This window comes from Parasteatoda tepidariorum, chromosome 7 (genome assembly GCF_043381705.1).
Source record: "Parasteatoda tepidariorum isolate YZ-2023 chromosome 7, CAS_Ptep_4.0, whole genome shotgun sequence".
NCBI classification, from domain to species: domain Eukaryota; kingdom Metazoa; phylum Arthropoda; class Arachnida; order Araneae; family Theridiidae; genus Parasteatoda; species Parasteatoda tepidariorum.
The window spans coordinates 88,776,805-88,793,818 of record NC_092210.1 but is presented as its reverse complement, the minus strand read 5'-3'; the positions used below and the strand labels follow the sequence as shown (position 1 = coordinate 88,793,818).

At 29.8% G+C, this 17,014-nt stretch overlaps 1 protein-coding gene across 6 annotated transcripts in view; it reads right to left on the bottom strand.

Annotated features, from left to right (window-relative positions):
* LOC107451619 (beta-1,4-glucuronyltransferase 1) overlaps positions 1-17,014 on the bottom strand; it is a 73,111-nt gene that overhangs the window by 24,115 nt on the left and 31,982 nt on the right. For 2 of the 6 annotated variants that reach the window (XM_043051963.2, XM_043051960.2), the window contains one exon: positions 4,345-4,403. The exons of 3 other annotated variants lie outside the window; for them this stretch is intronic. The gene's annotated coding sequence lies outside the window, so the exon portion shown is untranslated. Of the gene's footprint in view, positions 1-4,344; positions 4,404-6,464; positions 6,640-17,014 lie in introns of those variants that run through there. One more of the 6 variants, XM_071182905.1, reaches the window with a different exon arrangement.

Genomic DNA, 17,014 nt, shown 5'->3' with positions numbered 1-17,014 from the left:
AATTTTAACTTGCTGATCTGTGGCGAATATAAACAATATACATCCATTTTCTTGTCTACTTCGTTTAAAGTTATTTTTCTTTCTTTTTTAACTAAGTACTGCGGACCTTTTAACTTTCTCTATTTTTGTTCTACAAAATAATAAATTGATGGAGGCTAGCACAGACAGCTTCAATTGGTGAAATGAGCAGAAGTTCTTTATAGAATAGCCGTAGATTGGTGCCATCTGAAGCAATTGTTTCTGAATATGCCAAAAATTGAGTTTTACAAATCATTACCAAAAGCTAGTTTCCCAAATATTTCATGCCTAGAAAATCAGGTCTATGTTTGCTTCCTTTTATTTATGTGTGAACAAGTGTTTTCATCTACAAACCTGAGAAAAAATCATTTCAGGAGTAGAATAACAGACAAACATTTACCCTTGTTCCTTAAAATAAGTACATCTCACTTGGAACCTTAATCTAAGGAACTTATAAAATTGAAATCGCAATTTCATTCATCTCATTCAATATTTACATTGAAAATTGCAAGTAGTACTTTTATTTTTATTTTAGATGTTTTTATTTAGCCTACCAAATTTTTTTTTCTTCGATTTTTGGCCCTCGACCTGAAAAGTTTGCCCATCCCTGCTCTACAGTGTCATGAGTAGGACTGGGCGATAAATCGATGCATCGAAAAATATAGATTCCATGGAATCATCGCCGATTGGATTGGAAATTTTTCGAAACATAGGAAATTGTGACATGTACGATATTCCCCGGTGTATCGTTGACATCGATGTCTACACGCGCGATGTTGAGCATTGTTTCCAACAATATATCGATGTCTGGAAGCTCGCTCGAAGAGCATTTTCCTCCGGCAGTGATAGCTGTGGCGATGATCGTTATCTTTCCCCGTTTTTTTTTTCTTCTTCATCGTGACTCATCGTTTTGCTGACTTGACGAATCCGAATGCGATTGAGAATCGAAGTGTTGTTGAATCTCTTCGTTATAGAAGGGTTTTCTTTTAATTATGCAAATGCTGTTGATCTTTCTACAATCAATCCAGCTGTTTAATGTTTTTTAACCGCTATTTCGCACACATCCACGTCTTTAAATATTGAGAATGCAACTTACTAATTGCGAATTTACGCAGTACTTAATGTAAAACATTAATGTACCGATACTTCGCGATGCATCAGAATATCGCGATGTTAGCGTGACGATGCATCGTGAAGCCAAAATCTTAGCATCGCCCAGTCCTAGTCATGAGTGCGTGTACCGAGAATACTTTATTTCAGGCATAACCTCTCGCCATGAACAACGTAGTGTCCATGAGAGCAGTGAGTCGAAATTCGGCTGTAATGGGATATGATACCAAAAGAATGATTTGAGTACCTTTAACAACACGACATCACATCCAGCTTTATACAGAAATTATAATTTAACAATACCATTTCCAGATAACAATTTGGTATCACGTTTTTATTTTATTTTAATAACTATCAAAAATTATTCTTTGTTTTTAAATCAATATAATAATCATAAAAACTTAAGTGAAATATAAATTTTTGGATAGTATTTATTTGTGCATAAAAAACAGCACTTTTCATTTACTGTAAGTATTAATATACATTTATATATTTATTTTAAATAAAAAACAATAATAAAAATTGTAAGCTAGTTAATAAAACCAGTTACAAAAATACAAATTAGTCAATGTTTCGATACAAGAATAAACAAAATAGAAGATAAATTTCATATTAGTTATTAAAGTTCAAAATAGTCATAAAAAATTAAATACGCAACTAAGTACTGAAACGCTCTTTGTAAGTTTTGAATTTTATTTTCTATTTTAAAAATTTAACGAAGAGTAAATATATTTTGAAAATTTATAACCTATAAGGGAATTATTACAACTATGTTATGACAATCACAGCAACTAAGTAGTTGAATGTTATTTAAGATGTAACGCAATCTAAACAAATTTTTTCAGTCCACTATTAAAGTTTTAACTAATAATCATAGCATTTGCTTGATAAAACCACAAGATTAGTATGAGAATTAATCAGAAACTTAACTCTATCATAACATGAATTCGAAAATTTTTGATGAAAACTTGACACATACGTTGAAAATTACATTTCTTTTCAGTATAAACCTACTGTGAGCAGTTGAGTATGCATGAGAATTAAAATGATCGAAATTGAAAATTTTAAATTTGAACGAAGGCAAAAAAAAATCTTGTTGTTATTAATGCAACTTGCTAATACTAGAAAGCCTGCTATGGGAATTCAAGCGATGCTTAAAGCAGAGGGTGTGTTTCTTGTTTTTTCTGTGGCGCTATCTATGGCGAAGAATATGACTTCAGCCACACACACAGGCGTCACAGTCCGTTTAACAGGAAAAAAACCATTCATACTCAATTCATTTACCCACAAATCGTCATTTTGACCTAAACCAAATAACGATCAATCACCAAATCAGTACTCCCAGAAGTATTGATTTGTTAAGGGAACTTTAAGGACTCTGTGACCGACAAATTTAGCGTGCACCAGTCACTATTTAATGCATGGGGATTCTTTTGCCGGCGGGATTCGAACTCACGAACATGAGCCCAGCACCCGAAAAAAAAAATCTTAAAAAACTTAAGCACTCTGCAAGAAGGTAACAAATTGAAAAGTTTGAGCTGCGATGGCTCAGGGGATAGAGCGTTCGCCCTTTCAATGCGGTGAACCGGGGTTCGATCCCTGCGATGGCTGGTCGATACAAATTCCACATCGGGCTTGCACCGACCACAGTGCTGACGTAAAAATATCCTCCTAAACCTGATTACGGGTTAGTTCCATCAAAAAGTCCTCCACGAAAGCAAATTTCTCCCAATACTTGATCCAGGAGTTCCATTGTCTTCTGGATTGGGTTCAAAATTACAAGGTTACGAAGTTAAACATTAGTATTCGTAAACCCATGAAATTGGGTATGGGTTGTTCAACGACGGTAATAAAATAAAATATAAAATAAAATTGAAAAGTTTCACAATCAACTTTCGAAAATTAACGTACATAATGAAATATTAGAAAATTTTTATTTTTTAGAATACTCTAAATCATGAGAAAAGTTTTAATCGATGAGAGCCTGCCAATTTCACTTAAGTGGAGTATTCGGAGTAGACAAGTGTTCATCTCTATATATTCAAAAAAATGGTATCGAGCTTTTTATTTTGATGGATTTGGATTTTTGACTCCCAAAATATGAGAAAAGAGAAGGCACGATTCGAGAAAATATGACCCCGATATGCAAGAGTAAACTTGATAGTATGACCACTTTAATGTTAATTTTATTTTTTGAATATTTCGATGCATCTCGGAAACTGTTTTAGCGAATTAAAATTACTTTAATTGCAATTTTAAGACTCATTTTTCATCAGGTAATTTCCCTAAAAGAACACCTTTGTATAAATATTCATTTTTTCATTGTTTTCCTTAATAATAGTCTTCTATTTTAATTATGAATTTTTTCCATAGTTTAAAGTATGCAATTCTGAATGTTAAAACAAAAACTGTTAGATATCTGTCGAAATAGTTTCCGAACAAACCGGTACAAAAACGTTGTTTAAATTTCCATTCCTGGAGAACTTGTCAACCATTTTTATTTTCAACCATTTCCTTTTTCTCGTATACATGACCACATTAAGAGGGGGGGGGGGAGCTACTGAGGCTGTAGCCCAAGGCCTCGAAGTTTCTTAAGTCCTCACAATGGAGTTCTAAAGTGAATGAAAGTAAAATTGATTCTTGAAATTTTCTAAAAATTTATTATTTTCAACCGTAATGTTACACCATATTTCTTTAGAGTTGTTGAAAAACGTATTAACTATAGATTTCGAGTGAAAAATGTGAAAAATATTTTTTAAAAAACTATATTTTTTGTGTGTTGTTTGCTTCTATCCCTCACTTGAAATCTTCTGGGGTATTTGGTTGGAGTAAATAAGTTTAGTAAAAACTAAAAATTCCAGTTTTTTTCTGTTTTTTCAATTTCTATGTTTGATAGTTCTAACTACTACACAATATTTATAATTTCATACAGGATATTTTTGCTGATATTCACTTAATCACATTTTAATTTTTAATGAGAACATTTTCGTGAAAAATTAAACATTTCAAAAAATTGCAAATTTGTTAAACAAGCTTAATTGTAATTTTAAGTTTAAAGTTGAAAGTTTCAAATATTTATGATTTCTAGTAAATTTTGGCTAATTTGGTAAAGATAGGGCCCCAAGTTACACATCAGCCCCATTATACCTTAATGCAACCCAGCTCGCGCAGAATCCTTTACTGTTATTTAAAAAGACAAATAATTATCATATTTACCCTAACACACTGTTTTAACTTGCTAGACTGTTAATGTTTCACAATAGCACACAGACATCCTGAAATCAAGAAAGGAGATGAAAACAGAGCAAGTACACTGTAAAAAAGTTTGGTATATAATTGTCACCTTTTTGGTGCGGAGGTAAACTGAATACATTTTTTTAAACACAGAACTGCCGATATGTATAAAATTAAGAAAGTAACAAATTTTTGAAAAGTTTAAAGCGAATATATAACTAAAAATTTGCTCTTATTCTACACGAAATGATTTTGAAATAAAGTCAATAATTTAATTCTAATGCGCATTAAAATATGTGCTTTTAGTAAAAAAAAAAGAAAAAAGAAACTGTAAATACATAAATTATAACAGTAAACATATTACTACCTTAACACCGAAAAATGGTGACAACTATACTCCCAAAATTTTTTGCAGTTTAACTTACATTAGATTAACTACGTACTGACGTGCTGTTTACAAATATAGCGTTAACTGTAAATCTTTCGCGAAGCACTTACGTTTTTCTATTTTATTATTATTATGCGGTAGTTTATTAGTAGTAATAAATGATAATTTAAGTGAACTTTTCAAAAATGTATGCTACGTCATTAACCAGGGGTCTGTTTAGAAGAAATTTGGGTCCGTTATTAACTGACCCTTCACAAAATATCTTTTCATAAAAACGGACCCTTCACAAAATAATTTATCTTTTAATCGGATCCTTCACAAATTTATTAATCTTCATTATTGTTTTGTTAATCAAATAAATCCTTCCCAGGAAGGGGGGGGGGGAGAAAGACAGATGTAAACGAACTAAATTTTGTCTTTGGCAGACGCTTCTTCCATTATTCGTTCGAAATTAATATTCTGCATTCAGCAGTATAGGCTAAATACCAAATATTTGTATGTTGCATCTCTAATTTAGTCTACAATTGCTGTTTATTTTCAAAATTTAATTTCTTTAATTATAGTTTTACAGTGTTGAGCATAATCTCGTATGTCTTATTATATATCTCGTATGTACAATTTAAAAACTCGTAAAAAAAGTTTTATTGCAATAACGGACCCTATTTGCACAAATTCACAGAAGCGGACCCTGGTTGAAAGAATGTGATTTAACGTTTATTTTATATTCATAAATTAGGAGTAATTTTTTCACAATTTTACCAAATTGTTATAATAATTTATCCACTAATGTATAATGTAGCGTAAAAGTATATTCTTTGTGCCATTTTATAGGTCATTAAGACTAAAGATTCGTGTCTAATTTAAAAAATCTGAAAAATGTGACAAATTATTCTACGCTACTAAAGAATTTAGCCTGCCGATTATATTTTAGTGACCCGTTAAAAAGAATTTCATTCAATTTAAAATAGCTATTGCTCGAACAAGACGTCTAAAAATGTCGTCAATTGACAATTATTTAAAATCATAACTAGTCAATGATAAAAGAAAAATTGACGAATTAACGCAGTCGACTGAAACGATGAATTAGACTAATTTCATCAAAGAACACATATCATACATATCGAATTCTTAAAGAATGCTTCGAATGCTTAAAGAATGACAACTGCAAATACTGATTGATATTTCTGTTTTAATATTGTAAAAAAAATGTTTTTTTGTGAAGTAGGAAGTGCTCGCGTATCAGGATATCCATATTTAGTTTATACTTCTAATCCTATTTAGCAAACTAAAAAAATTATATTTAGTAACCATTATTTTTAACAATTTTTAACAAAGTACTTTACTAAAAATATTAAAAATCATATTCAATAATTAACCGTTAACTCCTACTTGCTAACGATGTTTCACGTTACATTATCTAGCCCTATGTATTAGACCCATGAAATTTTATAAATTTACTGATGTGACCTTGAAAAGCAAAATATTTTACACCCTTTTACACGACGCAAAATTTGCACAAAAGTATATCTTTACATAATTCTTTCAAAATTACTCAAGCATGTAGCTGTTTAGATAATTTTTACAGCTTAAAAAGTAATTTTTAACTACTTTTTAAAAAAACAATAAAGTCACAAATAGTTCTATAAATAATTCAACTCTTTTATAATTTAATCTATTTTTCTATACAATTTTCCATTCATTAAAATGAACTTACTTAAACATTCATCTAAATACATCAACTATTTAACATATTATTGTACAGGTTTATAAGTTGACTAAATGAAAAATCAAAGCGCAAAATCCAGCGTAGCACGTACAGCAACCTTGTTTTTAATCGGGATTTGCAAAACCAAAAAACATTTCCACACGTCTGAGTATCCGCACGACTGACTGCGCGGTACGAGCAACTAAAGGAATATTAAGTCGTAACTCTGTCTATCTTACGTCACGAAACACAAAGACATTTTAAAAAAAAAGATACGCTTTGACGAAATTTATAATAATTAGGAGTTAGTTATGGCGCATGGCTTTCACTCGATTAAAAACGAAGCGACGCGTGTAAGTTTATGAGCATCAGATTCGCGTATGCATCGGGCGTGAATTGAAGACAGCTTTCTCTCACAAATCATCCTATCGTATCCAATTTGAGAGTTGACGTTTTCAGAAGGGACTTCCAACAACAACTGTTGTTTGTTCTGGATCAATTGATATTCTTTTGACAGCAACTGAATTGAGAAATTTCTTTTGGGGGTGATGAGTTTTTAATGGGAATAAACATCACCCTGGATGGCTTCAGGCAAACAATGCAACGTCTGAAATAATTTATAAATAAATAAAACGATACTTTAAAGAATCTAATTAATTTTGAATTAGGAGAAAATTTACAATCAGAACTCTAGATAGCAGAAAACGTAAGGTGTAGTTCTTATTAAAATGTTTATATATATAATATGTAACCTCTAAAATAATAGCTAAATAGAATTTAGGGATCAGAAAAACAAAACCTAAAAAGAATTATATTTTAATTGTAGATTTGCCCTTAACAGATGAGAACATTTAACAATCTCTTTCACCAGATAAAAGAACCACTTAGCGAATAAATTATTGTAAATTAGTTAGAATTGTAAATTAGTTAGGATTGTAATCTTTATTATAATGAATCCATACTGCGCAGTAAAATGTCTTCATGAAATCGAAATCCCATTCAATTTAATAAATGTTTTGAGATTGTTTTTTTTTTGCAATTGGTGTTTAAATAGGTTTTATTATTAAAAAAGTCTATCAATAAAGCATATTTAAATGTAGCGCAGTAGATTCTAAATTTCGAAGAAAATTTCAAAATAAAACATAAATACAACAATATTATTATTTATGTACTAAGAAATTTAGCAAAACATAAAAGAATAGCTAACTATTTCATAAATCTTCATCTAGTAATTTTGTTGAACTTCAAACTCCGAATCGGCCTCAAAACCGAAGGATTTATTTACAATATTTTCGTGTTTTGTGTTAATATTACTAGATGAAATGACCTATAAAATTATTAAGAACAACATTATCAAACAAATCTTTTGGTTTACTAAGAGTAACTCTTTTACACTCGTTAACAATTTGTCCCAATAAACATTGCTCTAAATTACAATGAAAAACTTGTATTCTTGTTATGTATGATATTTTTTTAAAGAAACTTTCGTATCGCTGATTTCATATCTGCAATTCTCTCCAAACTACTGTTTTTTTTAAAAAAAAATGACATTTTTTCCTATTTTTTATAGAAATGTACAAGTTTAAAAAAGTCATTTTTAACAGGGGGATCACATAATTGTTGTGACAGACTTCCGGGGAGATATGCCGCCATAAGCCAATAGAAGCTCTTCTCTTATATTATAAACTAAATGCTTCTGAAAAGGTTATAACAGAGAAGCTCCCCTAGCTGCGTACGACATTTTCAAGCATTGTTTCAAACAAAATTTTAATCCTGATAACCTACCCTAACTCTTCGAGAAGTTTGTCTCAACATTTACGCGACCCTCTGTTTTACATAACGATTTCAAACTTGTATATTTCGACAAAAAATGTCCAAGAAAAACTAATTCCAGATTTCAAATCCTCACACCCGAATCAGACAGGATCAAGTATTTATATAAATGCAACAAAAAATATGTTCCCCAGTGACTCAATTATCAATATTTGTTATATTTAGAGCTTTCTGACAACTAATCCTTCAAAGTTCTTATAAAAAACACAATCGAAATTAAAGCTGGATTATCAAAAAATAGGAAATGTATTAAAATAAACTTTGTATTTGAACGTTGCCCATAGATTTAATTTATAATGCAGCGCATTAACATTTAAAATTAAAGAGATTGTTTTTAATGAATACTTGTCAACAACATTTATGAACATTCTTCCTGTCTTATAATTCTAGTCGTTGTTTATTTCCATTTCCAACAAATGCTCCTACATAAATCAATTTCAATGCGAAATCATACTAAATTTTCAAATATTTTTGAAAATGCCCTTGAATTGAGCATCCGTATAAAACCGTAAATAACGTAGCTGCGTAAATTATCCCCCATAGCATTTGATCGAAGTAAACAATTAGGCGAATCATCAACATGAATCCATGCATTCTTTAATAATACTGCAAAGGTCTGATGCCCGTCAAGCAACAAAGATTAGCATTTAATGCCAAAGCATAACAATTAATAATCTCTACGTGTAGCTTGCCTTTAATATTTTACGTAAGTTTTTCTCTCTCTTTAAATCTTCATTTCACATTACTTTTGGGAAAACAAGCTAATCCTTAAAAGAGTTAGCTCTCGTCAAAGCAAATGAATGACTCGATTCGTATTCCAAACATGTTTTGAAGACACTTGGGTATTCAGTTACTACTTTAATTTATTTAGTTCTAGATATGGGTACGTATATTCTTATGCATATTGTATGCAAAATTAACACTAAGTTAAGAATTAATGGATTCATTAACGTTAAGGAGTAAAACCAATGAATCAAATTGCGTCTCTATTTTGTAAAGAATAATCTTCCCATAGTATGTGATTCGAATAATATGAATATGATAATATATAAAATATAGAACCTAAGGTTAGTAACATATTTTTATTAACTCTATTGTTAACACTTCTAATAAGAATTAACAAGAAACCTATAACACATGTATAATTCGTTTATTTTTTTCTAATTTTCACATTAAATCTATTTTTATAGTAAAACAAAATTTAAAAAGAATTATTTAAGGGTAACCAACAAACAGCTTTTTAATGTTTGTAGACAGCATTTAATGTTTAGGAATGTTTCTAGAATCATTATCGAAAATGAAATAAATATTTGAATGAAATGGACACACATTGAGGCTTCTAAATATAATTTTCGAGCCATGGTAAAGTGCAGAATTTTTTTGCGAAAATTTTAGTGCCTCGTAGCATTTTAAAAAAGGCAGCCATTATTATCATCCAAGGATGCTAAAGTCAGAGACAGATTTTTGACAGAATGCCTTAAAAATAGTTCACTATTTTTCATGCGTGTTAATATGCACTTACGCAAATTTCTTAACAAAAATAATTCAAAAGATTATAACTTTCTTTCTATCCCAGATCAATCAGAATCTTACAATCTAGAATTGGGCTAACGAACAGATTCATATCCATTCTCATCTCAACATCATCAACAATACAAAGAATACGAATTGATGAAATTGTACTTTTAAATACGCTAACTTTTAACTTTTCCACAAAATTTCCAATTCCAAAAAAAAGTTCAGAGTATTCCATAAATAATGCATCCTCAAAATAACTTAAAAGAATTATTAAATAGTAGAATTTTTAAATCCTTTGCCAGTCATGACTTTTTATTCGTACACGTGTTCATAATGATTCTTTCAGAATGCACGTAACGTAATGTTGTCGTTGATCGATTAATCCTTTTTCAATGATTTATCTATCAACCCAGCAACCGAGAGTGTTCGGCTATTATTCCTTGCTGTTTTTCTACAATCCTGTATAACACAACTCCGAAATCGAGGTTAATCGGGAATCGAGAGTGACTCATCTAGCTTCAAACTCACTCAACCTAACTAAACATTGGTAGGAACTATTCGTTTGCAATATTGCACTGACAATGAAGCTGTCGTTCCATAANTGACGGGGGATGAGGGCTCGTTACATATTCGTTTGCAATATTGCTCTGACAATGAAGCTGTCGTTCCATAATCATCACATTTCGAATTCTTATTATTTTTGTAAAAAAAATAATCGAAAAGTCCAATTTTTAATTACTTTTTATGGAAAATATATTATGCAGATTTTTTTTAATAAAAAAATGACAGCTGTAAAGAATAATTCCTATTAAATTCCCCCCGAAAAAAATAATTTCTACTTGCTGTGCGATTTCTTTTATTGTTAAAATTATATTGATTACCGATATATTTGAACAAATCTTCTATGATAATTCACAGATAGAAAATATTTGAAGATCTTCTATGTTTCTAAAAAGTTTATATGGGACTCATATTGTGTTTTGTTTCTTCTTTGCAATTAAATTAAATCATGTGACATTTAGTCAGCACCACAGTAAATGGCATATTACACAATGGCATTCACAGAGATTTCTTATAGCCACAAAACATGTAGGATTTGAAGCGTAAATTTGTAAACTATTCGCAACAATGGTTATAAATTACCTACATTGCAATAAACCGATGCCTAGACTTAATAGTAAAAATAAAATTATTCCATAAATGCTTCTTTTGCAATATTTATTTATGTTTTGAATACGGTGGAAATGTGTACTGACTATAGCAGATAGAACACAAATTTCTTTATAATTATACATAAAATACCTTTTTAGCATCCTTTTTTGTTCACGAACAGGATATTCTAAAACGTATAACACTGAACTGGTCTAAAAATAGACAACAAAATCCCATAAGCTTTTTGATCGAAATCTTTTTTTTTCACGCAGATTTCTTAAGGACGAGCGTGACTTTTCTCAAAACATTCATAAATCAGCTATTTTTTTAGCGATATTTTTATAAGAGATACCTCTCAAGAGGCCTCTTTTTTTACTCGAAACCGAAACCAGCCGTTAGAGGAATGTAAGAAGGATAAAATGTATCGCGTTCTTTTATTAATTTAATTATTTTTAGTTCATTTTTAATAAACCAATGATTGTTGACAGTATCTTTTGAAAAATATGAAAAATACGAAGTAGTCGACCGACTGGAGGAGTGGACGTTATTCTAAAATATATTTGAATTTTAATTAGTTACAAAATTATAAAATACATACGTTTTCAAAAAGGTAGCCTTATTAATATATACGTTTTTGGATTTTTGAAAATATTATTGTTGCGAATTTTGCATTAAGAGAATAGTTTCGCCAACCTATTAAAATTTATCGATTTCTCCTTTTTTCGAATAATAGTGTTCTGTTCGAATGCTTCTCTTATCAGTAAAAATTTGTGAAGAATAAAAAACAATAAGAAGACGAAAATTAAAATTTAATTGAAAATCCAAGATTGCGGGAAAAAAGTACATCCATTCTAAAACAAAGCTTTGTTTTTAAGACATCTGTCTGTCATAAAGGTATGGCTAAACTCCAAAAAAAAAATTTTATATTAAAAATTAAAAAATTAATATATATGTATTAAACTATTTAAAAAATTGTCGATTAAACGGGAATATTTAATTCAAATAAAAGTTACTATAATTAATGAATAATTCTCCCTTTCAGCATTTTTCATGATCCCAAACAATGCAGCTTTGAAGTTACATTTTAAGTACTGAAAAATTGGATTAAAAACACCTTTAATTTTCACAAAACTTCAGCTTTTCTTCAAATTGACATTTCGTTATAAATCCATAAGTAGCATAGAGGGCGAATGCTATAGGCGAACAAAACTTAACCAGAAGAACTGTATAACTGTTTCAGACTCGCAACAGTTCTATAATCACCATGTTATTCACATGTTCTATAATCATATGTTCTATAATCACATGTTCTATAATCACCATATTAGTTTTAACATATGCTTCGGAAACACGGACCCTCACAACAAAAGATGAAAACGCTGTCTCGATATTTGAAAGAAGCGTTCTAAGAACTATCTTTCAGCGGAATTTGGGACAATGGCGTACGGAGGAAACGATACAACTTCGAATTATACAAGTTACATAAAAATAATGACATCATAAAATCAATCAGACTAAACAGAACGAGATGGGTAAGTTATCCGCTAAAAATGGACTCTATAAAGGCCTGGTTTCTTAGGACAGGACGCCGTCAGCTGGAAATCAGCGCTAACTTCTGATTGGTCCATTTTTGAGTTTGACAGTATACGTCATCAAGTTCAAGATGAGCGTTCGATGACGTATACTATCCAACTCACAAATGAACCAATCAGAGGTTAGCGCTGATTTCCAGCTGACGGCGTCCTGTCCTAAGAAACCAGGCCTTAACAGAACTGCCATGAAAGTTCTCAGTCCCATTCCCTTTAAAAAAAAAAATTAAAAAAAAGCCCACAAAAATTTTTTTTCTAAAGAAGGTAAAGACCCACGCTGGCCTGTCACAAAAATGCCGTATTTCATAAGAAGGCAGGACCTTCGAAAAATTGTTTTAAAGTTACGATTGTATTTGAAGAGAATATGTAAAATAGGGACAAAATGGAGCAAAGATTTACACGATATTGAAGATCTTGAAACTTAGCGTTCGTAATATCTGTACTGCCGAACTGAATGTTGTGGATATATGAAATGTATCTAAATAACAAACAACACGGAACAACCGTAAAAAAAAAATTTCGTATAGCAATCTTTTGTGTTTCACGCTGATGTAGAGGAAATAAAAATGAGATTTGAATGCAGGTTGTCCTTTTGTTTCCCCTCTTGTTTTGTAGTCTTTTTTTTGAATGAATAATAAATTATTAAACCGTGAATAATATGTCTTGTTTCGTCTCACCCTGAGGCTGTGACTTTTACGACATGCAGCTGTTAAATTCTCACGTTTCGCGAGGAATCACGTGTGACATATATATTCTTGAAGCAGTGAAACAATCAACACTAAAACTTAATATCTCAGTACATTATATTCGTGTAGTTTATAACTTATTTTTATTTAATAACAATCCATAATTAAACTAATAATTAATGTATTGATAGTTTCTGCTCGGAATTTAATATTAGTAGGAGGACAGATGTAATATAAAAAGTCGAAAGTTTTAGAATATTTCTTTTTCTTACATCTCACAAACGCAGTTTGTTTTAACTATTTTCAATGAACGTCATCAAATCTTACTCACATAAACTATATAAAAATTGAAATTTGGGAAGAATTCTAGAGTAAAAAGGATAATATTTATTAGTAAAGCTTTAAATTTCCCACGGGAAGATCTTATTGAGTCATATTTAACTTAGTAGCATTCATTTATAGAGACGAACTTTAAAATTTTGCATTTCTAGATTCTTGGCTGAAGATACTAAAAAACAATCTTAGTGTGTTTGGGGTTTCAGTTGCATTTGGCGACGAAAAGTCAACGAATAATGATTAGAAAGCATTACTTTTTGCAGTAAATTACAACAACAAAAGTACAAACGTAAAGACAAAATCAGTTTAAATTAGTGTTAGGAATTAACAATTTTTGTCAAATGGATGCTTGCAAACAAGAAATAAAGACTAGGCAGAATTTTCATTTATTGTTTTCAACGTATACATTTTAATCCTTATTTACTCAGATTCACTAAAATGTAGCTCCGCAATTATACCTTAATGTAATTTCACGTAGTACAAAATATTTTTTATTCTTTCTTCAATAGAAATAGTGGGTACTTTTTGGTTAGCCGGGTGCAAGAAAATTCAACTATTTTTTTCCACTTTTTACATTTCAATTTTTCTATCTATCTATATATATCTATCTATATATATCTATCTATATATATCTATCTATATATATCTATCTATCTATATCTATATATCTATATCTATNATCCAATTCTGAACTATGTGCTAAATTTGAAGTCGGTAGCTAGTCGGGATGTTAGTTTAAAATCGATTACAAAATTCCACCCGAACAAACATATACACGAAGGCAATGATATAAACGTGGTAAAAAATAAAAAAAACAATCTTAGAGTGTTTGGCGTTTCAGTTGCATTTGGCGACGAAAAGTCAACTAGTAATGATGAGAAACAATTTCTTTTTGCAGTAAACTACAACAACAAAAGCATAAACATAAAGACAAGATCAGTTTAATTGAGGGTTAGGGATTAACAATTTTTGTCAAATGGATGCTTGCAAACAAGAAATAAAGACAAGGCAGAATTTTCATTTATTGTTGTCAACGCATACATTTTAATCCTTATTTACTCAGATTCACTAAAATGTAGCTCAGCTCATCAATTATACCTTAATGTAATTTCATGTAATACAAAATATTTTTGATTCTTTTTTCAATAGAAATAGTGGGTACTTTTTGGTTAGCAGGGTGCAAGAAAATTCAACTATTTTTTTTCTACCTTTTACATTTCAATTTTCCTATTTTATTTAATTCTTACGTGTTTAAAAAAAATAAGTAAAATAAAGAAAATTAAGAAAAAAAGTTGCAGGTCTTGGCGACTTTCCAATTGCGCTCGACTTATCAAAAAGTACCAAATAGTGTTGATAAAAATCATTAAAAATTTATTAAATTAAAATAAAATTATTATTATATTTATTTTTAACATAATTCATTTACAAGTCAAACATTTATTTTCAAATTTTAATGGATTGAACATAACTAAGTTTTGCACTGCATAGATATTTTTTTAAATGCCAAAATAAAAAATTGTAGGCATTAAGCCGTGTTTCGTAGCCATAAAAAAATCGCTATACTATTATTAACGCCAGGGATGCTTAAGTAACTGTCACAATAGGTACTACTGGCATTGTGATTATGGTAATAGCTGCTGCAGTAATAAGCACCCAACATACTAATATAGATACCTCACGCACGCATTGTGATAATGACCCGAAAGGTGTAAGTACCAAATAGTATTGAAATTCGATTTTTGCATATCGGACGAAAAGATAATTTCGTGTCGAAATTATCTTCTCTAAAAACACCTATTTCTGCGTAATGTAAAACACGGAGTTCATTTCATTGATAATTATATGTAAGGTGCGTCCATGTAAATATTACATTCAGATTATTTAAATGAAGACTGGTCGAACCCTTTAACTGAGAAACCCAGCTTGTGTTGATAACTAAATTACAACAAATAGACAAAGAAAATAGCATTTAGACTGAGTGAAACTTAAGTTGATATGAATAAAGACATCCCTAATCACTACTTCACATCTAAATCAGATCTAAATTATAATTATTATCGAGTAAAAGTTATTAGTTATCGAGTAAATTGACGTGAATAATGTCTTAGGTATAATCATGTTGGCTAGTGGCGAATATATTACAATTCGAGTTTAAACAAATAGCTGCATAATAAGTAATCATACTTGTTAAACATTACCATTATTTCCATCGCAAAAACTGTACTTTTAAGCATACTAATTCATAGATCTGACATTAAAAGCAATTAGTTTTCTTTTTCCTTTGTCAAAGCAAATCTGTTACGCTTATTTTTTAAAGTTTGTTTTATAATCACGCTCTTAACTCTCCTTACCTCCGTTATTTTTGTATTTATTTTGTTAATATTATTCCATGTAATAAAAAAATGGCTTATATATTAGTGTTCACGAAAGTGTACACTGTGTATGACTAAACTTTTTAAAAGTATACAATTTTACAAACAAATTTTTAAAAAAATTTTCAATTTATTTCAATTAGTACCTATTATCAAGATTAATAAAGCATCTTAAACGCCAATAATAGTTTGTCAATTTTTTCGGAACGAATTTGTACCATTTCTCCCTTAATTTAGTCTTTTAGCACATAACTTATTATTTCACTTCAATTAGTAACTATAAACATAATTTATTTTCATAGGCGTCAATAATAATACATAATAATAATAATATTTAACGTTTCTCTTCAACGAATTAGTTCCATTTCTCCCTCAATTTTGTTTTACAGTTCAAAACTTATTTTTTTAAATTTCAATTACGGTTGATTTTAAGTTATTAAGTTTTATAAAAACACCTCTTAAAAGCATAACTATAAACAAATTACATGCCAAGTCGTTGGGCTGATGTGAGAGCTGAAAAGAACATAGCTACTATGTATTAATAGTATCATTTTTTTGTTATATTAAGTTTTTAACAAAATTTAAAAGAAACTTTATTTAAATTTAAATTATTATCAGTCTAGATGTTCTTAAATACGAACTATTTTGGTTTATTTTTAGTTTTTTATATCATATTATTTGAATTTGGTTATAATGAATATATATACTAAAAATTTATTGTTTCTCACTCGTTTAAACAGCCAAACGCTTAAAAATGTCAAGAAATATTCTGACCGATGACTTTTACATGCCACTGAACACTTATTGCTTGGTATTCCCTACTCCTTTTTTTACCTAATATAGTCTAATAATTGTTATAATAGTAACCACCGATTATTAATACCCAATAAGCCAAATTATGCTTAATAATCAAGTGAAATTTATGCTTCATAAAGGAAATTGATTTATTATAAAAAATTTTTTTTAATTTTCTACAATCGCAACCAAAACGCGCAATCACAAGATCAGAGACTAAAACGGGACAAACCAACCATCAGCGCAACCAAAACTGGAACAAATTTTACATATATATA